The sequence below is a fragment of the Dermacentor andersoni genome, chromosome 2 (genome assembly GCF_023375885.2).
Source record: "Dermacentor andersoni chromosome 2, qqDerAnde1_hic_scaffold, whole genome shotgun sequence".
Lineage (NCBI taxonomy): Eukaryota > Metazoa > Arthropoda > Arachnida > Ixodida > Ixodidae > Dermacentor > Dermacentor andersoni.
Genome location: NC_092815.1, coordinates 79,261,285 through 79,288,939, shown reverse-complemented (window position 1 = coordinate 79,288,939; position 27,655 = coordinate 79,261,285). Strand labels below are relative to the sequence as shown.

The window sequence follows — 27,655 nt, the reverse complement described above, 5'->3', positions numbered from 1 at the left end:
TTCTCGCGGGGACCACGAGCACTGGCACCGAAGCTGCTCCTTCGGCGGTTCGGGTCGCATAACGCCTCGGGACACGCATCACTGGAGCGCACCCCCTTCCAGTGTTCCCTGACAAAGAGGTTCCGTTATCGCCTGCAGTATTGGGGACTTTCATCGGGTTGCGTCACTGTGTGTCCGGGAAGCATGCCGCCGCGTAGCAGGAAGAGGGCAGGGTTAGTAACTCAATCGGGGAGACATATATGGAACACTGGCATTGCTTTTATTTTTATTTATCGCGTCGCACTGAGCTGCTCGAAATGTAGACTCTGTCACCCGTCGTGGTGGGTCTGTGGGCATTGCGCTCTCCTGTTAGGCACGCGTTCACGAGCGCGATTTGAAGCCTCATAAAATGGGGACAAAATTTAAGAGAAAATAAAAAACAAAAAATGCGCGTGTACATATATTTGGGTGAACTTTAGAGAACTCCAGGGGATCAAAAACAATGATGCGGAGGTCTCTATAAACAAAGGTACCCCTCGGAGCCCACTGTGTGGTTTTGGGAAGTTGAACTCTTTAATTCAATTTAAGTTACAGGCTCCTTGAGATCTGATGCGTTATTCCAACCCCTGCCTTTCTCTTCATTTCTCTTCTGTTCTCTTTCATGTTTCTTTTTTCTTTGTCTTTTTTTAAGCTTGAACCCATGAACCTACTGAGCCCAATATCGGCCTCTTTGTGCAGCCCACATTATACCAGATGACAGCCGGCGTACACAGATCAAAGCTCGACGAAAAATAGACTACAGGTGGCTGAACATACAAACGCGGTTGCTAGAAGGAAAGAAAAAGATCTGTAGAATACTAGCGGAATGTATTGTCGTCTAAATCCAGGGCCATTATGAATTGGCTTATAGCAGCAGCTCTCATTGGCGTCTCAGCTTCTGAGTAGTCGTCATCGCTTCAAGGAAGTCAATGAAAATAAATACGCATTTTCGTACTTTCTTTAGATACACATATGAACATGATAGTACACATGTACACATGTACACAAACATGTCCACAGACATGCCCCTAAAGTTCATGCACCGTCATGTTCAGTCAAATGGAATCCGTGCCGTCGGTAACCCCGGCGATATTGCGGTAGCGCATTACTTCATCGTATCGAGAAACGTGTGCGCTTTTCCCACCGCCCCCCTTCATACCACTGCACATCATTCCTTGCTCTGCTGTGCTTCGGGAACAGTGATGAAATCTTTTATTCTGATGTCGCAAGAAACTTTGACCACTGGGCTACCTGAGACTCTGCATGTGTTTTCAAGCAAAGCTTTCTTTGCTCCTTGCTCCCACTTTGCGGCTGCCGCCTTGCCGAGTGGACAACGTGAGCCTCTGGGTATGTCCCAATTCTTGGCCCATGCCCGAGAAAGGAGATGTGCCAAAAGGCCGGTGCTCGGACAGGCAAGCCGAACAATAGGCGAGAAGTGAAAGAATAGGCAGTAGGAATTCGAAGAAAAAAGTCGACTACACAGCACCATAGTCCAAAGAAGCAGCCTAATGTGGAGAAAAAAGTGAGATTAACAAAATGAGAACAGAACGTGCATTCAGTGAGGCACGTTAAGCTACAGAGTAGTGAAGAAGCCGGCAAAAGAAAATTAGAGACGGGAGGCTACAAAATAGTGAAGTTGGAGTGTGCAGAAAGAATTGGACTAAACGTAAGCAGAGTGTGCATCGCAACGCGGAGAACATCGTGTTGCTTGCGCTTGGGAAATGGAAATTAAGTACGACTGAAATAATTCCCTTCGACGCGATACACGTGCTCGTATTATCTCGCGTGCACGCTGCCTCTCCTGCAACGTAACAAAGGTGGTATTACGTAACCTGAGTAGTACATTAGTCGTGTTGCTCTCGTCGTTATTCCATCGTCGTCATTACTTCGTTGTCGTTCCATCCTCGTCATTCCGAACATGCGTGGGACGCGCATTTCGGGCACGACAAGTTTAGGTTAAACCCGCCGCGGTTGCTCAGTGGCTATGGTGTTAGGCTGCTGAGTACGAGGTCGCGGGATCGAATCCCGGCCACGGCGGCCGCATTTCGATGGGGGCAAAATGCGAAAACACCCGTGTACTTAGATTTAGGTTCACGTTAAAGAACCCCAGGTGGTCGAAATTTCCGGAGTCCTCCACTACGGCGTGCCTCATAATCAGAAAGTGGTTTTGGCACGTAAAACCCCATATATTATTAAACGTTTAGGTTGAAGCAAGCGCTACCCGGTGAAACTATGTCGAGCTTGGTCGTACGTTCTACATTTCCATATTGATCAGTAAAAAAAAAAAGTTTTTTCGCAAACAACAATGACAGTTCTCATGAACCGATTCCCGCAGTGCGTGCAATTTGCAGATATTTTTTATTATTAAGCCTTAAGGCAAACCACCTGGAATTTTTTTAAAAAATCACATTGGCTTTAGCATTATATTTGTGTAAATTTAAATTTTATTTGAATGATTCTGTACAGAAATTTCCACCATCCACATTCATTTTCATACCATCTGCTTGAACATTCGCACGAACATTAAAGAAAGCTTCCCTTAACTACATAAGCATGCGATCCTGAATATTTCTTTCTCCATTCTTAACTGTGAGGCACCGCGAGCGCATAAAGAACCCATACTACATTTATATTATAATGGTGACACTATGATTGCCCTCATTATTACTACCACAGCCCTCCCACCATCATCCGCGTATTTCACATCCACTACACGAAAAAGGCCTCTCCCAGCAATGTTCAATTGCCCTGACTTGCGTCCGGTGGCTACATTCGTTGCCTGCAAGTTTCCTCGTCCCATTACAGCATTTAGTCATCTGGCATCCTCGAACTGCGGTTCTCCTCTTCATGTACACATCGTTATACCAATGAGCCATTGATTATCTTCTGTACGCGCTGTATCACCAATCGGACTCCACTTCTTAAAGGGACACTAAAGTAAAAAATGATTTCTTCTGCATCAGTAAATTACCGTTCTACAACACCAAAAACACCACTCTTAGAACGATAAGACGTTTGGTAAGCCAGAAAAAGCTCAAGAACGAAATACGGGTGGCGACGCCCACTTAAGTTCCCGAACCTGGGGGCTGTGACGTCTTGGATTTTGATGGCATCTTCTAGGCCCTACTAATAATATATAGCGGTACACATTGACTACATTGTGTTCTAATGGAACCAAATATTAAATATGTCAAGTTTCGGGAACCTTTATTCAGCCAACGCGGCCCACATGCGAAAACATACTTTGGAATCCCTGACGTCCCGCTGACGTACCGGCGCTGGGGTTTCGGCTCGAAATTGAAATACTGATACTTGGACCTTCATTTTCTCATCTAATAAACAAACTATTTTTTTGAAATGACTGCCTGCAGGGTTCTCAAACAATGCTTCATTAGTCTAAATTGATTTATTGTTTTGCTTTAGTGTCCCTTTAAGTTCAAGTAGAATATCAGCTTTCCTATTTCGCAAATTCCTTCCACCGTGTTCCTGTAAGTTAACGTTCCATCTTTCGTTGGGTTTTCTTTGTGTGCTTCCTAAGTTATGTGCTTACCTCTCCGCTTTCTCCACTGCAGGGTAGCCGACCGGGTTCAGCCTAGAACCTCTTCACTTTTCTCTTATGAGTTCTCTCTTCCTCCTAATTGTTCTTGCTAGCCTCAAAGTTTCAGCCACACTGGTTCTATGGGCCATAAAATACTCTGATTTTATACTTATCTTTTTATGAATATTGGAAAGCCGCAGGTCTTTACTTACAAGTGCCTGTAATGTGCGCGCCAGTCTGTTTTTATTTGTCTGGCCATTTTCTTTTCATGATCCGTTTCCCCAGTGACTACTTGCGCTACGTAACGTATCTCTTAGGTAGCTTCAAGGTCCTTAGTGCCAATCACAAAATCTTGTTTCTGTGCACTCTATGAAACATTACCTTGCATGTCACCATAAAACGCACTGCTCCATAAAACGCATGTCGCCATAAACGCATTGCAATCATACACGCATTGCGTACGTGTGATTGCTGCAAAATATATTCACTTTGATTAAAATGGACATTACAATAGAACGTTACAGGGAAGCGTAGAAGGGCACAGCGAACGTGCTCGGTCAAGGAGTCTTGAAACTTTTCAAAATGCAGTAAAGAAAAGCTGTTACCCGCAATTACTTTCTTTCCAGATTGTACTGACAAAAATCTGTGGTGCACTGAAGGATTATTTAGGTTTTTATTTAGCACGACCTGAAAATTTTACGGCTCAGTATCGTGAATCATGCTATGCCGGAGCGCCCGTAATGATTGGCGAATTTCATCCATCCACTTTTAACGCGATTACATTAAGGGCGCTGTGTCGCAAGAAATGAGGTGTCGTCGTAGGCAACCCGTGAGCGAAAATTGCCGTATATGTTTAGGTATATGTATATGCCGCACCTTGCTATATGACACGCGGCATATGCGAGTTATACTGCCCCACCATTCTATCCCTAAAGTAGTTCATACCTTGTCTTATGTTATTGACAAAGTTATTCGTCGGAATTTCGAGAATGACAACGCACGATCAAATGTCATGAAACAAAACACCGACAGAGCATGCATTTTACGTTAAATCTTCTCAGAAGTAAATATCAAAAGCGCAAACAAATAAAAGAAAACAAAATGATTTACTTTTTTTGGCGCGGCTGTGCACTACTAGCCCTCGCAGCCCACTATCAGTCCACGCAAGAGGCTGATCCTGGCGAGCTTCCTACCAGAAAGCTCGCCTTCGTGCATAGCGTTCACCGCCAGCGTTTCCCAGTAAACATTGCGGTTACATAAGATGCACTTGCCGGGAAGTTTAGAAGCAGTCAGAAATCCTTGAATGCTATCACATTCTACTCCTAAAGGCGAAGCTTGAGCGTCCTGCAAATTTTTCTACCAAAACTGAAAATAGCTCCTTACAATTCTTTAGCAGCGCAACACAGGGCTTGCTATTACAGTGGAACGTTGGCAGCTGACTTGACCAGGGCTAAGGGATCCTACGATGTTTAACTAGTTGTGCGCGCAGATTGCACCATAGAATAAGTGTAGGCTCAGAAGTAACAATGTTACGCGCAAAATGCACCCAACACGCGTTTTTCTGAAGATAAACTATCCCAACACCACGTAGTTTTGGAACACGTCTACACCGCTTATGTCACAAATCTAGCTTATGCATTGCGGCGGACAAGAAGCTTCTTCATTTAAGTTCAATAAGGGCCATACAACTAATGGTTTAAATAAGCTGTAAGCGTTATATTCCAAATGTTCGCGCAAGAACCAAAAAAAAAAAGGTTTAGGCCGTTACTTTAAATGATTTACGGTATTAGTTTCATTAAACACTTGTATTTTTCGCTATGCGAAACTACCAAACGCCGCACTGTGCACCAGCATAGCAGTAGTCGTATTTCGCTTAGCCTTCACGAGCTGCAGCCTTAACGGTTTTGCTAGCAGAAGAACTAAAATGCTTCCTTTTGCTGTTACCGCATTATTATCGTCTGCACGCATGGAGAGTTCTGGCCACTGATTGTCCAATAATGGTATTGTCTGTGAATAAAAAGTAAGAATGGTCGTTTAGAAAGAAAGGAATTTTGACCCTATTTTTCCGTTCATTACTAAGCGAGCTCACTCTGCGCGGGTAAATTAACACAGTTAGAACACCGCAATAACGTGGCGACTAGTTTCGTTTAAAGGTTTTCTCTTCACTTTATGGACATTGACTAACCTGAAAGTACGTGGTCAAAGCACACACAGCAATCGGATTAATCTTGCCAGTTATTACAATATATGCTTTTTTAGTTCTAGTGTTACATCCTACCAATACTTGTGGGCGTTTATCAGCATTATTTTTGTTTTTCTAAGGTGCTCTTGGGGGGATTCAATGTCAGCGCTAGCCCAAAGGATGGACATGATGAATCATTAGCTTGAATATATAGTAACGTTAACTGAGCTGGCCTCTCAAAGCGATTACCTTCAACTCCGCTATTGGCGCACATTCCCTATGCGTGGGGAATGATAAACACTAATAAGCTTCGTTGTTCGTATCAGTAAGAGTTGCCATTGTCTTTTCGGTATGCGCTACCATCACTCATTGAAATTAGGGACACATACATTTATATAGGACTAACTTTTTTTCCTTAATTTGGTCTCCTGGGCGGATTCGGTGTAAGTCCAAAAGTTAGATATCAAGTAAGTGAGATACAAGCTTTAATAATATAGTGGACATGTTAGCCAGGGTGACAGCGTGGTATGCTACTTCAGGTGCTGAGTGTTATTTATAGATATGCACAGTGCAGCCATAAACTCACAGACAGAAAATGCAGTCTCACCCACACACGTACATAATAGAGATTCTGTTCCAACTAATAGAGACGCTCTTCCAACTTCCAAGCTCGATTCCCGTTGCAAGTGTAGTGCCACGTTTAAAGACTGTCTGTCTGATAAATAGCGGCAGCAGTCGCACAGAACATGTTTCCAGTTATCAAGGGCGTAACACACACAACACATTGGCGAGTCCATCAGTTGGATTTTGCGGTTGAAGTAGTTCGTGTAGGCCATATTGAGTTTGTGGGAATGAACGCTTGTTTGGTCTCACCTATTGAGGCCTCGGGCTGCCTCATGTGCTTGAATAAATAGCTATGTAAACTCAAGTGATCTCTGAAAGCCATTACCTTACTTGATTACTTAAAAGCTTTTACCAGACAGACGGACGGATGGACGGACGCTCTGAAAGCGATTACCTTACTTGATTACTTAGAAGCTTTTACCAGACAGACGGACGGACGGACGGACGGACAGACAGACAGACAGACAGACAGAGATATACCGATTAATTTGCATTTTATTGTTACTTTGTATGCCTTCAGCTAACACGTTACTTTGGGCGCGCACTCGCCACACTGCGCCAGTGGCATAAACAAAATGCCACACAGCGGTTGCCGTGCAAGTACGAAGACAAGGTCGCTACAGTAAAGGTCAATTGCTTAATGTTCCGGTCATGTCTGATGCATAGCGTTCACCGCTCTGCACTGTCCCTGTTACGCTGCTCCCTGGTGGAGCCTATCAGCACGTAGCCAGGTCGTGATGCCAGTGGCGATGAACGAAAATGTGAAGAAAGGAAAAGGAAGCGAGCTTAACCTGACGGAGTAATCTGGTTTGCCACATTACAGTGGGGAATATGAAGATATAGGAAAGTACAGAGAAAGGGAAACAGTGCACAAACAAAAACTCACAGGTGGGCACTATCACCACACACTATCACGGCCCGGTAGAAGTTGTAGTACCACGAATACCAATTCAGGCTACAGCTGCTTGTGCAGGTCTGCTTACATTAAAGCGTGCAAACGTGCCCTCGCCGTCCTCAACCACGGTGCCTTGTCAGGTCGCCATGCTAAGAGGATTTCCCCTGATAACGGTTTTTGATCAATGCGTTGTATCGCGATTGCGATCGTCTTTGTAGATTGTAGCGACGACAGTCACACGGAACGGGGTAAATAGTCTGATCACTACCATAGTTATCACACATGGTGTTGTCGGCCCATGCGAGTCGGAAATCAGAGTACTTCGTAAAATCCACTCCTAGCCATATTCTATAAAGCAGAGTAGCGTCTCGTCAACATAGTCCATCTCGGATGCGAAGGCGGACAGAAGAGTCCAGGTGGTGCAGACCGTTGCCTTGAAAACTGGTGGTGTTCCAAGCGGATGACGTGATACCTCGTGCTAGCATTCGAAGTATGATGATGGTCCGGGCAGCGTTATCTAAGTGTTCATTATCCATGAAGCCCCAACAACTTGGAAGCCGCTGAAACGTCATGTGGTGTATTTTCTTGTATCATAGCTCAAGGCCACATGCAGAGCATACTAGAAAGGCGCGCGATCTGCAACAGTGTCGTATCTGCTGGTTAGTAATGATAAAGCATTACTAAGGTTGGACTCTATTCTGAAGTATCCGAATCTCTGGTGGCAGCTGCTCTATAGGAAAAGTTGACCATGAGTGAATGAGGGAAAGGAGGGTGAAAATGGGAAGGGTGTCGCGAGGCTTCCTTTCACCCGCTAATATATAACCGTGCGGGCCCCTGTACGAGCTGCTGTCGAGCTGAATGTAAGCCATTGCACGTCACGTTAGCGTGGGTCATGGTCCAAACCACGAGTCTATAGCTTGGGCGCGGCTAGCCGATACTGAACGACCCTCTGTCGCGAGTCGTTAGTGTATAGGTCTGCGCATGCAGTAATATACTCTGCGGAATGGCAGCAAGCCGTCACTTCCAACGAGTGCTGCCAGTGCTTTGACGACCGGGTAATTATAATGCAGCGCTATTCCATAAATTAATGCACTTACACTATTTGTGCCCGAGTCTGCTCAGAGACTTGATCATTTTTCTACTTATGCGACAGCTCATAGGATCAATTTCTAAAAACTAAAATTTTGTTACAACTTGCAAGTCGCTACTACGCCAGACGCTGCTATGACGAGCTCGAAGCTTAGACTTCGAGAAAACTGCTGAGCCATTGCCACATTTATGATAATAAAATTATTTATTCAACCATTGCTTGTTTGTCTTTTTTTCTGTACGAATGTACCTGCAAATATCAACGATATCAAATATCAACTGCGCAAGCATATTTTAGGATATTTTCAGCCACAGAAAGCACTTCTAGTGCTTTACTTGCAACTGAATGCGTAGAAACCATAGAGAGGGGATTCTGACTGTAAAAAGCATGTGCTGTCTTTTATTCATTGTAAATGCAGTTCGGCCTTAAAAAGCACGCTCATTTGTAGCACGCCACCACTGGTAATTGCCCTGTTAAATTATGGGAATTCTCATCCAGTGACAAACTTAAATACGAAGTGCGCATGACATTCTTGTATAGAAGACAGCAAAGCCGGTGTCTTCTTTTTGATGTAACATTGAATGTCGCTTACATGAGACACTGATTAAAATTGATTTGTTCAGAAAGCCAATGTGTCCAGCCTGCGGCAATGATGAGGACTTGGGCCACTCCATCTTTATTAGCAGACACTTTACAACTTCAAGGGGTGTCTTGAGGAACGCTCTAAACACGCGATATGACACACCATTTAATCTAGGGGACATTCTTGGAGCGTGACAGTGTCTTGGCTCTGATGCAGGTTCGCGATGCAGACCTAAATTAGACGCTGGAAACCATTGTGCAAGTGTATCTAGCGAGCGTGTATGTGCTGGTGGGTGTGCGTTATTTTCTTCTTTTTTTTTCTCAACTCCTTTCTTTGAGTTTCGCCTTCGTATAGCTTGCCAAGCCTGTCGCGAGACTAACCTTTCTAGATACCGTTAAAATTCCTCTCTTCTAAGTCAAGCTCTGAAACTCCCAGACTAGTATCCTTTTATGACACTTATTGGTTTATGGCTTTTAGTTTTCACCATGGCCCGACAGAACGTAAAAGAGTTGTATCTGGGCATCAGAAGCTGAGTGTGCAACTTGTTCAGCCCAGCGGTGAGTGATCACCCGTTCGCACAATAACTGGTGTCACTGGCACAAAAAGTCTCTGATGATGTCTTACTCGCAGCAGGAGCTTACGTGTAGGATGCGGTGCTAGTAATTCCTATGCGAACAACGTATGCACATCGGTGAATGGCTTGTCCAACTGTAGTCTCTTTAAGATGGTCGCGTGTGTTTCGGGCAGTACTGGCGGTTACCGATGGCTTAAGGTAGGGCCCTGAAATGAAGTCGGCCATGTCTGAAATGCGCTTCATTGCATTCAGGTAGTGGGAATTCACGTGGACAGAAAAAAAATAACGTGTGGTGAATTATATTCACGTGTGTGAATCGGGGATAGGCGATGCTTTTCTTGATGTTTACAGCAGTTTCTTCCCTTGTCCCTCTTCGTCAGATTTATGTTAGCTCAACATGCCTCGCTCAACGCAAGCTCTGATACCCTATAGTTCCCATAACTTGATCCGCACTTAACTGTTTCTCTTGCCGACTACTTCGTTTCACTGTAGCCGACTTAAATTGTTAGTTGCCGACTTTTTCTACACTGTTCTGTTGCTCCACGCACTTCGCTGATGGCAGGCTCTGGTCCCATTTTCCTTCCCTTCTATACTTCTTGCGCAGTACTAGTGACGACTTCTTCGATTTTATTTTACCGATTTCGTCACTTTTTGCCAGTAGTTATGCTTTTCGATTCTTGCGCCTACCCAGTGTCATGTATCTATTCTGTGAAAGTGACGACGAAAGTTCGCGCATTCAGTGTCCCAACTTGTCTCCTCGGACACGTACTCACTAGCACGTATACAGTCGCCCAAGATGTGAACTCCGCAAGACAAGAGCAGCCAGCTGTTGGTAATTGGCTGGTCTGCTCAGGATCACGTGCAAGTTCTAAACCTATATCCAGGTGTCGGGGGCACGCATAACTCCTGTTCACACTAATTAAGAGAATCCAGATTCATTACAGTTTGACTATTCCCACGTACAAAATCAAAACATGGCACCAATACGTGACTCTCTTCGACCGAGGCTCAGAAGCGACTAAGAGGTGCGCTGGAATCGTGCCTTGTGTAAAAAAAGCTGAAAGGTGCAGGCCGCGACCCCTGAAACTGTGGTGCGGTGAAGTCTGCTCACGCCCTAATAAAAAAAATTAATCTCGGAACTTTCAAAGCGAAGGGTTGTTTTTTTGTCCATTCCCCTGCATTTTGCGTGCTGTCTTCGTGTTTCTTGCCATGTAGATTGATATGTAGGCTGAAATTTTGACCGACAATGGCACTGGGTGCACCTCTGACTTTCGCAATTAAAAGAGATAGAGCACGACACAGAATTTGTACATATGATGTCGGTCTCTAAACACCCCTGACCTGTTAATAATATCCAAGTTATAGCCATGATATTCAAAAACTTCTTTGATGCTGTTTTCTTTTTAATTTGAGCTACCAAATTCTTAGGTCATTGGGCATGCCACCACTGGGAATGCGCCCATTATGAGTAACACAATAGAAAACAGAATCCATAAACATAGTTCGATATTTCGTTTATGCACTTGCACAGAGCTTCGCGTCTCCTAGATGACTAGAGTGCGTTGGATCTGCGTGTATTTTTGATAACATATCGTGTTATGTTTATGAAAGAAGATGCACAACATTCGCAACGCAAACCATGTCTTTTCGCTGACCCGCGCGCAATCCTCATGAAGACTGGTTAGCACAGTGCAATGCGCGAAATTTAGAAAGCAGCTGAGAGTTGCCCGTTGGTCTTTGTGTTTTTCATTATTTTTTTGCGTCACAGGGAATTTTTCGCTATTAAATCACTTTGTTTGTGCAGTTGTGCATTTGTGCATTTGTGAGATATTGTGGCGTGTGGACATGTTATTTCAGGGCTCCGTGGCGGCGACAAAATCATAAGTTTTTTTGTACATGCACTGAGCTTGCTTTTGTTTTTGATTTGCTGATTTTTTAGCCTTTAAATTATAATTGGGTAGTTTTCCTTTTTGTCTCCCTTTTCGTGTGCGCGGGTGAGTTTCGTGTATATTTGGTTTCGCAGGGTAATCAGAGTGTCCTTTAATGCCCCGTGCTTCAACACGTGCAACCATGGGGGAAGTTAAGTCTTTGTAACCTTTAAATAGTAGCTTGGAAAGGGCAAGACTGATATGTTGTAGTGGTTTTACTGTGTGCTTTGGTATCGAGAATACTGATTTAGTAAAACTCTTGCTTGGGCTAGTTGGTTCATGTTTGAATTAGTAAAAACAAGGCGCACAAGACGAGGACTCAAGAACAACACAAACGACAGCGCCAGTCCTGTCATTTGTGTTCTTCTTGAGTCCTGGTCTTCTGCGCCTTGCCTTTACTAATTGCTTTAGTAGGACAGTTAGAACGTTTCCGCGTGGCTGTACACGTGCGAACACGTGTCATACCTTTAGTCTGTGAGGCATTTATTGCTTCTAAGACATTGGTGATAATTACTTTGTGGCATTTTAAGGATTTAGATACTGTGCTGATCGGATACGCACAGTATACGCAAAGATTTAGATAACTGCTCTGAAAGCTTCGGTGTTTGCATTAGAAGAAGCTAAGTGCAACACATGGCAAGAAAGGTGGCAAAACGTGCAGTGGGTGGAGGGTCCCTCAAGGTAAACGAGGGGAAGGATGAGAATGGAGAAGAAATTGCGTCAATCGGCAGACACTGTGATGTCGATGCCAGGCTGAAGAAAATGGAGAATTTCGAGCATGTGCTTCTGAAATAGGTCGAACAGCTCAAAAATGAGCTAAATATGGAGCGTGATGCACGGAAGGCGATGGAAAAAAAGACTTCAAGCAGCCGAGGAAAAGCTGAACATGGCCGCCATCAACAAAGAGAATGGTGATGACAATGGAATACAGTCTCCCGAGGTGGCAGTGTAAGGAAAGCACGTGGAATGCGTGCAACGTGGGGAGAGGGTAGCTGGAAGAGCTGTAGTGAAAGGGTGATTATTGCCGGTGACTCCAACCTGGTTAGGTACTCAGAAGCAATTGTGGAGAGGGTGAAAGGCGATAAAACAGTGGCGGTAGGGACATTTCTAGGGCGGATACTGGGTTCTGTCATGGCGCGAGCAAACGCAAAGCTCTCGGAAAATGCCCACGTGCGCAACCTTGTCATAGTAGCAGGTGGGCTAAATGACGTCTTAAACAGGAACGGGACAGGACTAGCCCAGCACTTGGCGAAGGGTGTAGACGACTTGCGCGATCTGTCCCCTCAGGTGCAGATCGTGGTGTGCACGGTGCCGGAGGTGCCTGTACGTGACAGTCACGTACAGAGAGCCGTAGTGGCTGCTAATGAGGCGATATGGAAAATGAGCCGAGAGAAAGGTTTCGAGCTTGTCGAAGTAAACACCGAAGCGAGAAGGTGTGGTGGTTTGAATAAGACGGGATCAACTTCAATTACAGGCTTGGACGAGAAGTGGGCTGGCGACTTTCTGGCCACCCTGTTGCTTCTTTAAGGGGCCTACACGGGGGCTCAGGAGGCCAGAGTAGGTAGTAATGAAGAAGGTCCCCTAGGGGAACCTCAGAGTAGCATCGCCGTCAATAACAGAAAAAGGAGGAAAACTAGAAAGAGAGCTCGCCATGCAATAGGCCACATAAACATGCAGGGGGCCAGAAGAAACTAAAATTGGGCAGAGATTGAGGAACAGTTAAATGGAGAACAGATAGGGATGTGTGCGGTAACAGAAACGCAGCTTAGAGACTCGGAAGAGCGGCCAGTGATTGAGAATTATGTTTCGAAAGGGTACAACAGAACTAAGTCTGAAGGAAAGGGGGGGGAGTAGTCGGAATGCTCCTACATCAGGAAGCCAAAAGGAAAAGAGTAAATTCAAAATGTCAAGAGCATCTTTCTTTATCAGGTACAATGAGTGGAAAGAAAACTTTCTGGGCCTAACGTATTTGTGGACCGGAAATAATTGCACAGAGAAGAATCAAGAGTTAGTGGAATGCCTAAGTGCTGATAAGTGTTTCGGGAATGATGCCGAAATTATCCTATTACGTGATGTGAATGCCCCCATGCAGGATATAGATGGCTATACCGACAACAACTAAAAGTCAATGTTAGATCTTTGTGAACAACATAACCTCGTTATCATGAATACAGGGCCTAAATGTGAAGGACAGATCACGTGGGAAGTGGGAAACCAGCAAACAGTCATTCATTACTGTCTGATGACAGAAATTATTCGTGATAAGTTGCCAGAAATGGTAACTGACAAGGAACGGTTTAGCAGCATATAGAATGACTATAAACGCATTATTTTGAAAATGGGATATATAGTTGGGAAAGATTGCAAGTGCAAAAGGGCCTGTCCAAATTTGAACGCTGAACAAATAACAAATATAGTCACGAGAGTCGAGGAAGAACGTGGCAAATGGCCAAGTAAAACATGGGAATATAGTGAGCTTCTAAGTGTAATAACGACAGAAATACGGAAAGAGAAACAACATGTTCATTGGAAAGGAAAAAAGAAACCAAGAAGCTGGTGGAACAGGGAGATACCAGAAGCGATCGCCGAACGACAGAAAGCATCCCGAGGGCACAGGCAGGCAAAGAAGCCGCAGTTGCCGCAGGATGAAGTGGATCGTAAATGGGAAATATACCGGGAGAAAAAATGTAGGGTTGAAATACTGGTGCAAGGAAAGATAAAAGGCGAAAGAGAACGTTGGTTGTCAAAAATACGTGAGAAAAAAAGGCCCCACCTAGAATATTTTGGAACTACATAAAATTATTAGGTAGGAACTCAACAACAATACAACATATCTTGGACAAACATGGAAACAAACTGGAAGGGAAAGTGGCAATAAATTATATCCGAAAAATAACAGCCGGATCTTTCCAAGGCAGTGACGAGGTTGTTGTTCAAGAAAAATGAGCATGAAAGAGAACCAGATGGAGAAGGAACTGGTGCCGACAAATTTCAACTGGAACCCGCCGTGGTTGCTCAGTGGCTATGGTGTCAGGCTGCTGAGCACGAGGTCGCGGGATCGAATCCCGGCCACGGCGGCCGCATTTCGATGGGGGCGAAATGCGAAAACGCCCGTGTACTTAGATTTATGTGCACGTTAAAGAACCCCAGGTGGTCGAAATTTCCGGAGTCCCCCACTACGGCGTGCCTCATAATCAGAAAGTGGTTTTGGCACGTAAAACCCCATAATTTAATTTTAAATTTCAACTGGAAGAAAGCCGAATAGAAAATTCCTAAGCGCACAGCCACAAGGCTAGACGAGGTTCTCGTTAGGCTGATTAATGAACTAGGACCAAAACGTAAGGAACCTCTGGTGAAATCAGTGTAAAAAACTTTAATATAGAGAAGAATACCAGACAGTTGGCGACAAGGTAGAATGAATGTAATTTATATAGATAAGGGGGAGAAAGATAACATTCACTGGCATAGACCGTTGACCAATGCATCGGTAATATGCAGGTTAGCAATGCAGGCAATCAAATTAAAGTTGCCAGTATGGGCACTGAATAATGGCATTTTGGGAGAACTTCAGAATGGCTTCACACTAGGTAGGCGTTTGAATGACAACTTATTTGTACTTACTGAGTGTATTGAAATATGAAGACTAGAAAGCAGACAGTTATATGTGGCCTTTTTAGACATTACAGGAGCGTATGACAGCCTACATCGCAAGATTTTGTCGGATATTCTGGAAGGGGAAGGCTTAGGCAACGATTGTCTACAGCTTTTGAGAGAATGTACTTAGAAAATGCCGTTTGCGTTCATGGTAAGGGACGAGAAGCGAGGAGAAAGTTGATATCAACAAGGGACTGAGGCAGAAGTGCCCTTTATCCTCACTGCTGTTTATGATGTACATGGTGAGGATGGAGAGGGCAGAAGGAAGTAATATCAGGTTTAATCTATCATACAAACAAGCGGGTACAGTAGTAGAGCAGCAGATTCCAGGTTTATTTTATGCGGGCGACATTGTGCTGTTAGCTAACAATCAAAGTGATTTGCAACGTCTGGCTAATATCTGTGGACAGGAAGGCAACAATTTAGGTTTAAAATTTAGTGTGAGAAAATCGGGTGTTATGGTATTCAATGAAAACAGTGAACAGACAGTGGCAATACAGGGCCAGGAAATACCTCGAGTAAAATAATACAAATATCTTGGTATATGGATAAATGAAGGCAATGGATATATGGAAACACAGGAAAAAACAATACCAGTAAAGGGGAAGAGAAATGCAGCCATAATGAAACACAGAGCGCTATGGGGATACAATAGGTACGAAGTGCCCCGGGGTATGTGAAAATGTGTATCGGTTCCAGGAATTACATTTGGAAATGCGGTTGCTTGCTTGAAATTAAGGGCACAATCAGGATTAGATTGCAACCAAAGGTCAGCGGGACACGTCGCATTGAGCTCTCACGGGAAGACTACAAATGAAGCTGCGCAGGGAGATATGGGCTGGATTAGTTTTGAAGTGAGGGAAGCTCACAGTAAAATTGATTATGAAGAACAACTGAGGAATATTGAAGAAACTAAACGGGCTGAAATGGTGTTCAGATATTTGTACAGGAAACACATTGATTCACAGTAGAGTAAAATAACTATAGGATGCTTGCAAGCAAGTATGCGGTCTGTACTGTGAGCAACACAGCAACAAGCAACGTCAAGCGGAAAGTCAGAGAGGCTGAAACAATCTCATGGGTGGCCACAACGGAAAAGAAGCTTGCCATGAGTAACTACTTAAGAGGAAAAAAACGAAATCAGGAAAGAAACAATTTATGATAACTCAAAGGGAAGTTCATTACTTTTCGAAGTGAGATCAGGATGCCTTAGAACACGCACCTATAAAGCGACATATATGAAAGAAGAAGAAGCATGGTGCTTGCTGCGGTAAAGCTTTAGGGGAACAATGGAGCATGTTTTATTAGAATGTGGAGATATCTGCCCATCGGTCCATTTAGGCTGGCCTCCTTGAAGACCTTGGGTTCAGCGAGAACAGGAAGAAAGTAAAAATGTGTGCAATAGAGATTATAACAGGCGATTGGAAGATTGGTGGAAGTAGGGAAACCACAAAAAACGAGATGTACAAAAAGAAAGTTCACAGTAGGGAGTCAGAAACTTTGGTTATGCGAATTCATTGTGGATATTTTTCTTTTCCTTTTTTAACCTAGACAGGACATTAGGCAGTATAATAGCAAGAGCTTGGTGACGCAACTCGCCGCCCCTTTCCAAAGGGGAAGCTCATAAGATCCATCCACTTTTTTCTTCAATGCCAATCGATTTGAAACATTGGCGTCTGCAGCAGAGAACACAGCGCCGTGTAACATCGGATCTCGCTATCGCATTTGTTCCTCACATAATAACCAGGAAGATTGCGTAATGCAGGCAAACGGAAACCGCACATTGCTTGAAAAAAGAAATGTTCGACGATTACGATGCTCCCTAGTGAGAAACGTGAGCGCAGCTCGACGCGTGTTTTCATTTCGCGATAAATGAAGGCGAAGAATTTGAGACCGACATCACCGCGCGGACTGGCAGTGGGCCATAAAGTCCCTAGATGTTCTACTTTTTAGATCTAGGGAATTTTGTAGGACAGTGCCATCAGCGCGTTCGCAGAGGGAGGGGCAGTGGCATGATGACTGGCATCGGAGCCAGCTGTGGTAGAAGACGACGACGAACGCGCGAGCAGTGGCACGAGCGCATTGGCCCGGTTACGCATAGGGACGCCGACGATCAACCCAGCTACGGGCGCCTAAAAGCTTCGCTCTAAAGAAATAAAGATTGTAAAGAAAAGAAAGGTAATTAGAAACAGTTCACGTTCACGCTTTCTAATTTTGGAACCGTAATGCTCCATTGAAGCCTCTGAGTGCGCTAAAGCTGTGTTTTATTTCGGAGTCAAATATCGAGAGGCATTACATGCTGATACTCTGTATTGCGCGTTCAAAGCGATCTCTCAAGCCCTATTTCACGTAACGTGTAGTGTTAGGCGACTGACGCCTGTTTCATCATTTCCTTTAGCTCGAGACGATGTTTATTGACACATCTCGTGCAAACCTGCTAAACGGGAGTTTATTAAATAGAGTACCGCGCCCTTATGTGGCAATGAATGGATGGATACCACTTTATTGAACGTCCGGCAAGGTTTAACGTGACCCGGGCGAAAGTCGAGGCTCTGCCTGAACGCCACCTCATGGGTTTGCTGGACTGACCACGTCCGGATGCCGTCGTCTGAGCTGCGCAGAGCGGCGGCCCACCTCGACGACAGGGTATCCAGAGCAACTGCTATCCTTCCTATACTACGTTGCACGCCGACAACATGTGTTTGAGTGTTTCTGGTCCTTCGTGGCACAATTTGCTCATGTCGTCCTGACGCTTATCTGGGAAGATACGTTTCAGACAGGAACGGATTAGGGAACATGTTCGTCTGGAGTTGTCTCCAGGTGACGGCCTGCCTCCTGCTTATTTTGGGACTCGGCTGTCGGTATATCCATCTAGCGTTTATATATGCACTGTTTATGTCATTGTATCTAGTGATGCTATCCCGTTCTGCGCGAGGATTGTTGGCCATCGTGCGAGAGGCGTTGCCCTGTTCGGCGCAGCGGGCCATGTCTCGAGCCGTCCGGTGCGCCGCCTCGTTTAGGTTCGGGAGCGCGTGGTTTTTCATGGTGACGTGCATGGGGAACCATATGATCCTCGAGCTCGCGGTTTTGGATCTGCCCGCTTTGGCCAGAGTGGTCAGGGCTTCCTTGGAAATTCAACCTTTGTCGTAGTTCTTTATTGCCGTTTGCGAGTCGCTTATAGTACGACTTCGCATTCCTGATCTGTGAGGGCCACCGCGATGGCTATTTCCTCCGCTGTTTCCGAGTGATTGGTGTATACGCTGCAGGCGATTCTCATTTTGGAGTCTGTGTCTATGACTACGGCGGTGTGTTTATGGCCGTCCGGATATCCGGCTGCGTCGGAAAAGCGCGCGTTTCTCTCCCTGCCGAGTGAACGGAGAAGAGCCTCGGCTCTTGCCTTTCTTCTGCCTCGGTTGTAATAGGGGCACACGTTTCTTGGGATGTGGGATGTGGCAACGTTTCAATTTTTTCCTTCGTCTTATCAAGCGGCGCGCACCAAGCAACCGATTCCAGTTGCAACGAAACATGCTAGCCAATCAATAAAGAGCGAAAAAAAAAAGGAAAACGAAACAACTTTGCAGAATGAGGAGCCTGGTCGGTTCACGGATGCGCAGGTCTACATTGTGGACATCGAGCAGATGCTTCAGAAATGCTTCTAACGGAAGAAGCGTGCAGCCTAAGAAGAAACTAAACTGATCATGTCGGCTCTGCGTATGGTTCATATTCTTTGTAGAAAGACAAAACGCAGAATTGGCATGTCCTTGGGACTGTATACGTCACTTGTGTTTATGTTACGCATTACTAATCGTTATGTTGCAAGCAACCAAATTGATATGTGGAGTCCAACCACGAAAATCTAGTTCCAACATTGTCCTAACTTGGATTGGTCGCTGCATACTTTAGTGAAGGAACAGCGCTTTTGAACAAGACACAGGCGACAGACGCGAGTGGTCGTGTCAGTCATCTCTGAATTTCTCCCGATCAAAAGCCCCGTTTCTTCGCTTAAATCTATTTCCCATAATCGTGAATAATTCTGGTTTGCAATCGACAGGTTAGGGATGACGATAAGCGTCGCTGTCCCTTCTTCCAATAACAATGATAGACAATCAATTTACTTCAGAGTCGTCGGACAATTCTTTTCTACACGTTCTGTGCGCGCTTGTTTATTTCTTTCCGTTCTTCTTTCTTTCTTTTTTTGTGCTCATTTGACTTACCCGTCAGGGATAATAGAAAATCTAGCAACAACAAATACGCATTCGTTTTGGTAGATACAAAAGCCTGCTGCGTAGCATTTGCTGTTTTTCTAGCGATAGCGGCGAAATATATTGAAGGACTTCCATTCCACATGAACGGTTATTTTAAATAAAGTTATATGTCCTTATCCTGCTAAATATGTTCTGCGAAAAATGCGCATACTTTGCCAATTAAGATTTTCTCTCAATAAACTCGCTAATTAGGTATCGAACCGTTGCTCCTCGAATGTCCACTTCATTTGAATACGCAAAAGGTCTAAAAGAACGGTACGCTTGTATGTGATATATTGTACTAATGTTTTACAGGTCCGTACCACACACGTTCAAAATAACACTTATAAATCTGCAAACACGCTTTGTTTTGCTAGCGCTTACCATCGGTACAATAAGCAAGCTCAAATTGAGGCATGGTGTCGGAAATATCTCAATATGGTCTACTGTAACTCAAACCATATAAAGAGCTCCGCAAAGATGTGTAGTCGAGCATTTCGGCGAGAACGGCTAGCTCTCTGAAAACGCCACAGGTGTTTCACACATCAGCCGCATAGTTTTCAAATTTCGCCGCATAGTTGAAGTGATTTCGTTGCCTTTAGGCAGATATAACCTTGCCCGATTTTTTAGAACTTTTCTCACCTGTGCGCGCACAGTGTCATTATTGTTATTATTTTTTTGCTCCTCACCTAATGACTTTCGACATAAATCGTCGATGCATTAGAGCGTTCGCGATAAGAAAGAGGCCAAGAAAACGCATGTTCCAACAAGATGGCGTACAGACAAAATGGGTAAATTGTTATGAAATACCACAGAAGTGATTGCCACGTGGTAGTTACCTGCGTCAAACTTTGCAGCAAGGATGAAGGCAGGAGCTTCGGACGTGTCGAAAACGCCCTGCTGGCAGATTCACTGCGTAGGTCCCCGCGGATGAACTTCTTCGAATGATGTGGTTGCGTTATTGTTGCTGTTCTAGTTATACAAGTCGTTCTCAACTTTCGAAAGCCTTGGCGGCATATCCACCATCTGAACTCCATAATAACATTTTTTTCTGCCTAATACGCAGTTGAGGGCTAGTTCCTTTAAAATTTGAGCTTGGGAGAAAAAAATAAACAAAGAGAAGGACATGGACAAAATTTATATGACAGGTGCTATCGTCTGCCTTGCCTTATTTCTGATTATCGGTTTTGCGCTGTCCTTCCGTTTAAATAATGTTCCTGTCCTTGCCGCTGCCCAAGCCCAATGTCTTCCTAGAATGCCGAAAGCGCCTTGTTGATCCCGCGCCTGTCTGTGCGCGGACAACTTCGGGACGTTGCACATGTGTAATGCTCTCAAAGTGTTGCTTTCGTGTGACAGCAACCTCCTCGCTACAGGCAAATGGCAGTGCAGTTTCTAAGCCTGTGCTGGGTGTGACGCCAATCGCAGGAACATATAACTGCGACTGAAGAGGAGACCAGGCCAGCCCACCTGTACCACGGCATTTTAGCTAACGGAAATGAGCTGTATAGCAGACAAATGCGATGACAAAGTAGACATTCGCGTCGTGGCTGAATGACTGGACGTCCCTTCTAGGAAGTCCACAAGAACCGATGTTTAACGTGTCAGTTTTTCAGAGGGAAACAATTGAAGATTTGGTTCAGATGCCGCTTGTTGCGACCGGACACCACGGAGATAATTTTAGCGGTTGAACATTTCAGCGTAAAGTTCTGTGATATGTGCAATCTGCGCATTTTTTTCTTTGCTCTAATCCCCCTCCAAACTCTTGAGCCCGTGAAGTCAATTTAATGAATGAATAAATAAATTATTAAATAAATCAATAAAAGATACATAAGTAAGAACTGCATTATAAGTTAGCTTTGAAGCTTGATAATATCACAGGCGGGACATGACGTCTACTGTAACTCGACAAGTTCAAAGAATACGCCTATTCTGGGAAAATTGTTTCGTGTTTAAGAATGAATTAACAACGGGAACTGACTGCCCATGAGGCTTGACTTTCCGAAACAACGCTTTTGATCTGAACTTTAAATGAAACTTTCGTAAAATTTTTCACATGACGTAGCCATTCCGTTGGTTACCGTTTTTAACAATAATATTTTTCGGTTAATAAAAATATTTTTTCGTATTTCCAACTGACCCCAGAAATGCACCGTGTTTTGTAGTTAGTATAGCTGGTGCATATTTAGATTTTTTATTATGAGCTATAGAAAAGGGAGGTCTTCTTTACAGTCTATTTACACTGGGACCTTTCTTTACATATAGATACATATTTTGTAACTATACTACATGCAACGAACTGAAACTGAACTCTAACTACGCAGCGGATATGTGCTTTCGCTTGTAGCCTGTTCATCGTTCTGTTCGAAAGTTTTCAGAAAGGTTAGCACCTCGAGAAAGAAGCCAGCAGTTTCCTTGAAACCAACTTAAACAACCCAATATTGCGTTGAGTTGTGGCTGCATGCGTATATAAACCTTAATCAACCTTTAACCCTTTATAGACAGTAAGAGGCAACATCCATTTTTTTTTCTCAGTGAGTTTTAGCTATGAGTTCGGAATATTTGGCTAAATGTCCTCCAATGCTGAATTGTAGACAGCAAACGTGATTTGTTTGATTAGGTCAGGAAGAGAGGACGAGGAAGAAGTCTGGCACACGATTCGTTTCTTTTTTTCTTTTGAAACACGTTGAAAGAGAAAAACTGACGCAACATCCCCAGGTGCGGTGGTATCACAGTACAAATGTCGAGGAAATGCAATGTTCGCCCCATACTGCATTTCCGACGAGATGCTCTCGGTGCGAGCTCCAAATGCAGCCACAGGTTCCTCGGGGCAAAAGTCGCAATCTGTTCCAAAAGGACCTCTTCTTGGGCGAGTTGGTGCTTAGATTTCCTAGGTATACTTTGTGGCGCAAAATACATTTCTGGAAAAGGGACAGAAGAAAGGGAGACAGTGAAGCGCCAAACTACCAACTGTTTAATGACAGCCTGAACAAACGTATAGAAGAAAATACAACTTCCGCTCATGCGCAGATAGCCAAGGTGGGACAGAACAACGTGGTCATGATAACATACTTTGTATGAAGCACATTTCTGCGGAATATAATACGATAGATGTATCGCTGACACAATCAGACCCTTTCTTTTTAATATAAAACGCTTCCAACAACTCCCTTGCAGTTTGGTCCCTACTTCTGCCAAGAATCAATACTCGTTCAAAGCATGGTCTACAACCACAGGCTTTACAGTGCGCAGGAAGATGCGCGTTCTCACTCTTGCCGATGCTATTAGCGTGCTCCCTCAGTCTGTCATTAATGCAACGTCCCGTTTGTCCGACGTATGACTTGCCGCAATCTAGGGGTATTTCGTAGACCACCCCTTCGACGCAGTCTCTGAAATGTTTGGCGTGCTGCTTCTGGCAGCCCCGCGGCCCCTCGCGTGTGATCCGGGGGCACAATTGAGCTAACTTGTTGGGAGCGGAAAAGACAACCGGAATGCCATATCTGGTAGCAACCTTCTTGAGGTTATGGCTCACACGGTGCACATAAGGTACTACTTCTGGCTTTACTCGCTCCCTTTCCTTCGAGTGCGTTTTCCCACTCGCAGCAGTAGTTTTCAGCTTCTGTAGGAGGGACTCGACCACGGCATTTAAGACAGACTGAGGGTAGCCTGCTTTTTGAAGTCTCTCAAGTTGATGGAAAAAACTCGCCTGCATTACATGCACACATGACTTGCGCAGAGCCGATTCCAGGCAAAGTAAGGCGATTCCACGCTTCACAGTTTTAGAGTGCGCTGAGTCATATTGTAGCAATTCTTTTTTACCTCGAGGGAGGTACGCACAGCAAACGTGATCACTCTTAAGTGTTAGGTTAAGGTCTAAAAACTGCAACGAACTGTCCTTCGGAAGCTCGTTAGTAAAAGTAAGTCCTTTTGCGTTTGCTCTAAAAACATCCAAAAGCTGCTCAACCATTTCATGGCATGGCAAGGGGCATCTATTGTCAATAACAACTAAAAAATCGTCAACGTATCTAAAAACTTTAAGAACATTAGGATGAGATGAAGTGAAAACACATTGTAGTGCGTGGTCAAAGTAGGATAAAAAGATGTCACATAAAATGGGTGCTACACGTGAACCAATGCAGATGCCCTCTTTCTGCAAAAATATGCCATGTTCAAAAGTTACAAAGGTGCGGTTGAGATAAGCTTCCAAGAGGGAAACAAAATTCGAAGCCGACATCTCCATTTTAGACACAAAATTAGCTTCACCCCTTTTGTCAATGCACTGCTTAACGGCTTTTAGAAGTTCAGTATGCGGAACCGAGTAAAAAAGGTCATTTACATCAACGGAGAACACATAGCCTATTTCTTGGCTGTCACGGAAATATTCAAAAACTTCATCCGAGTTTCTAGTCAAGAAAGGGTCATTGAGTTGAAGAAGCCGCAGGGATTTTAACAAAAAACTGCTGACTTGATATTGCCACGTATCCCGTTCACTAATAATCGTTCGAAACGGGACATCAACCTTATGGGTCTTGGCACTGAAGAAAGCTCGAAGAGTAAAAAAGAGTAAAAAAGATTCTCTTCGAGCTTTCTTCAGTGCGAAGACCCATAAGGTTGATGCCCCGTTTCGAACGATTATTAGTGAACGGGACTTCGAATTTTGTTTCCCTCTTGGAAGCTTATCTCAACCGCACCTTTGTAACTTTTGAACATGGCATACTTTTGCAGAAAGAGGGCATCTGCATTGGTTCACGTGTAGCACCCATTTTATGTGACATCTTTTTATCCTACTTTGACCACGCACTACAATGTGTTTTCACTTCATCTCATCCTAATGTTCTTAAAGTTTTTAGATACGTTGACGATTTTTTAGTTGTTATTGACAATAGATGCCCCTTGCCATGCCATGAAATGGTTGAGCAGCTTTTGGATGTTTTTAGAGCAAACGCAAAAGGACTTACTTTTACTAACGAGCTTCCGAAGGACAGTTCGTTGCAGTTTTTAGACTTTAACCTAACACTTAAGAGTGATCACGTTTGCTGTGCGTACCTCCCTCGAGGTAAAAAAGAATTGCTACAATATGACTCAGCGCACTCTAAAACTGTGAAGCGTGGAATGGCCTTACTTTGCCTGGAATCGGCTCTGCGCAAGTCATGTGTGCATGTAATGCAGGCGAGTTTTTTCCATCAACTTGAGAGACTTCAAAAAGCAGGCTACCCTCAGTCTGTCTTAAATGCCGTGGTCGAGTCCCTCCTACAGAAGCTGAAAACTACTGCTGCGAGTGGGAAAACGCACTCGAAGGAAAGGGAGCGAGTAAAGCCAGAAGTAGTACCTTATGTGCACCGTGTGAGCCATAACCTCAAGAAGGTTGCTACCAGATATGGCATTCCGGTTGTCTTTTCCGCTCCCAACAAGTTAGCTCAATTGTGCCCCCGGATCACACGCGAGGGGCCGCGGGGCTGCCAGAAGCAGCACGCCAAACATTTCAGAGACTGCGTCGAAGGGGTGGTCTACGAAATACCCCTAGATTGCGGCAAGTCATACGTCGGACAAACGGGACGTTGCATTAATGACAGACTGAGGGAGCACGCTAATAGCATCGGCAAGAGTGAGAACGCGCATCTTCCTGCGCACTGTAAAGCCTGTGGTTGTAGACCATGCTTTGAACGAGTATTGATTCTTGGCAGAAGTAGGGACCAAACTGCAAGGGAGTTGTTGGAAGCGTTTTATATTAAAAAGAAAGGGTCTGATTGTGTCAGCGATACATCTATCGTATTATATTCCGCAGAAATGTGCTTCATACAAAGTATGTTATCATGACCACGTTGTTCTGTCCCACCTTGGCTATCTGCGCATGAGCGGAAGTTGTATTTTCTTCTATACGTTTGTTCAGGCTGTCATTAAACAGTTGGTAGTTTGGCGCTTCACTGTCTCCCTTTCTTCTGTCCCTTTTCCAGAAATGTATTTTGCGCCACAAAGTATACCTAGGAAATCGCAATCTGTGTTCTGCATCGCGTTACGCGCAGGAAACGAAGCTATTGCTTAAGAAGTATCCGCAAAATATGCGCACTTCAAAAAAAAAAATTTTTCCCGGGAGAGGGACGTGGTCTATGTGGACGCGGCGGAGTACGCAAATGGACATAGTATGTCCATAGTTGCTACGAGTCTAGAGGGTGACTGCAGAGTTAGTGGGACGGTAAAAACATGGAAGGCAGAGGTGGCGGAGGAAGATGCCTTAGCACTGGCAATAGCCTCCACGGAAGCTAACATCGTAGTAAGCGACTGCAAGACAGCCGTCAAGAACTATGCAAAGGGAAGAATCTCGCCGGAAGCACTGAGAATTTTAAACAACTTTCGTGAAGATCGCGACATCCACATTATTTGGGCACCCGCACACTCCTCCCTTCCCGGGAACGTAATAGCGCACAACCTGGCTCGAGCACTGACAGGCCGAGCAGGTGACACGCAACAAATACTGGGAACGGAGAGAGACCGGATGACCAGCTTTAACGAGATCACCAAACACTATAAATTGGGAAGGGCCCATTTCCCCCCGGCACACTCCTCGTTAAATAGACGGCAAGCGACGGCATGGCGCCTCTTACAAACAGATACATATCCGAACCCGGTGGCCTACCACCGCTACTACCCGGACCTTTACACGGATAGATGTAGATTCTGTGAAGAAAGGGCGGACCTACAACATATTGTTTGGGCTTGTCCTCGTACACCCATACAGAATAAAATAATTAAGACCAGAAAGCAGTGGGAGACCGCGTTGCTCAGCTGTGCACCGGAAGACCAACTCAAGGCAATCCAGCAGGCCGAAGATGCCGCCAGGGCCCAAGGGCTCGAGGCCGTCATTTAGATAGAGGCCTAGGTCTCAAATCTGCTGTGCACAAATAAAGTTTATTCCTCCTCCTCCTCCTCCCGGGAGTGTTCATATTCTCAGTGTATGTTGAATTTACGACGAATAACAACCAAATCCTACGGATATGCGTACGTCTCGTTCCCGGAGAAAGGCTTGGCGTATGCAAATATCGAAAGAAACACGCGCCAACGCACGCGTGGCGGAGAGCGCGCACGAGGCGCAACACCACTCACCCAATTGGCGACCGTAATCCGAAAACGCGAGGCGCCCGGGGACGACGCAGGCGCCCGAGTGCGAAGGCAGCGCTGGGTGGCCACACTCGATGGAACTTCACGCGCGCCGCTCTCTGTCGAAGGCAAGGTATAGGTGACGCCACAGGCGGTGCCCTTCAGGCCCTCTCTGCCTCCTTCTTTCCACCTCTCTCCTCCCCCCCTCCCTTTGTACGCCCACACGCCCCAACTTTCGCTCTCCCCCAAACTCTACCGCTTCCAACGGTGCGGTTGAACTGCCGTCCTCCGCGTTGCGATACATCTTAGTGCACCTTTTCTAGCGTTCCTCTCAAACCTCTTACAACTCCCGCTTCTGCTGTGACGATCCCAAGGAGCTTTTTTTTTTCTTTGTAGGACCCGAACTCAGTGGAAGGCTGTCGCAACTTTCTTCGTCGCGTATGAAATTGAGAGCGGTGGCATTGGCCGCACGGACGACGACGCGGTGCATACCCGAGATGGCGTTCAATCACGCAAACAGCTTTTTTCATTATTTTCTTTCTTTTTCGTTCTTGAGCAGCTGGAGCGCGAGTTGAGAGCACTTGATAAATCCTCTGCTAGCGGTATAACATGGATCTGCATTTTTAACTTTCTATCACTTATCCATGGATGTTCTGTATTTCATAACCTTTCTTTTTCTGGTTTTCTTTACTGTTCTTTCTTTACGGGATCCACGGGCTAGCCATGCTAATGTCTCAGTATTTCGTTATAAAGTTGTTTTGACAGTGCCTTGAAATATTAGCTTTTTATTTCTCTTCTTTGGCATTGTTCTTTAGCCAGGATTTTGTGATAGCCGGGCCTTTTGTGGCTAAACATGCCACATTTTGCAGCGAAACAGAAAGAAGCGTGGAGTTAGAAGAAGCAGGGGACGCACAATAGGTTTACCAGTTTCTTCTTTCTTACTTTTTTTTCAGTGGAGACACTGTATTCTTTTAAAGATATGTACATTTTATTAAATGTGTGTACAGTTCTTCAAAGATGCGATGATTTTATCCTTCTTTCATCTTCGTCTCTTTTACAGCGAGGCTATTAGTGTGACTATAAGCACTTGAAAATGTTATATGCCTTTTTTTCCCGGTGTCCTCGGAGAACTGGCTAATTCATTAGGTTTCTACTTAGAGAGAATTTGGGGCATTAGGGGTGATGTGCGGAGAAATTTCTCAAGAAAGCACGCGGGTGAATTATGAGCTCATT

At 44.8% G+C, this 27,655-nt stretch overlaps 1 protein-coding gene across 1 annotated transcript in view; it reads right to left on the bottom strand.

Moving 5' to 3' along the window:
- Positions 1-26,479, bottom strand: part of LOC126541454 (gonadotropin-releasing hormone receptor-like) — a 60,079-nt gene extending 33,600 nt beyond the window's left edge. Inside the window, exon 1 of the mRNA XM_050188190.3 lies at positions 26,429-26,479. The gene's annotated coding sequence lies outside the window, so the exon portion shown is untranslated. The remainder of the gene's footprint in view (positions 1-26,428) is intronic.
- Positions 26,480-27,655: the final 1,176 nt, after the last annotated feature.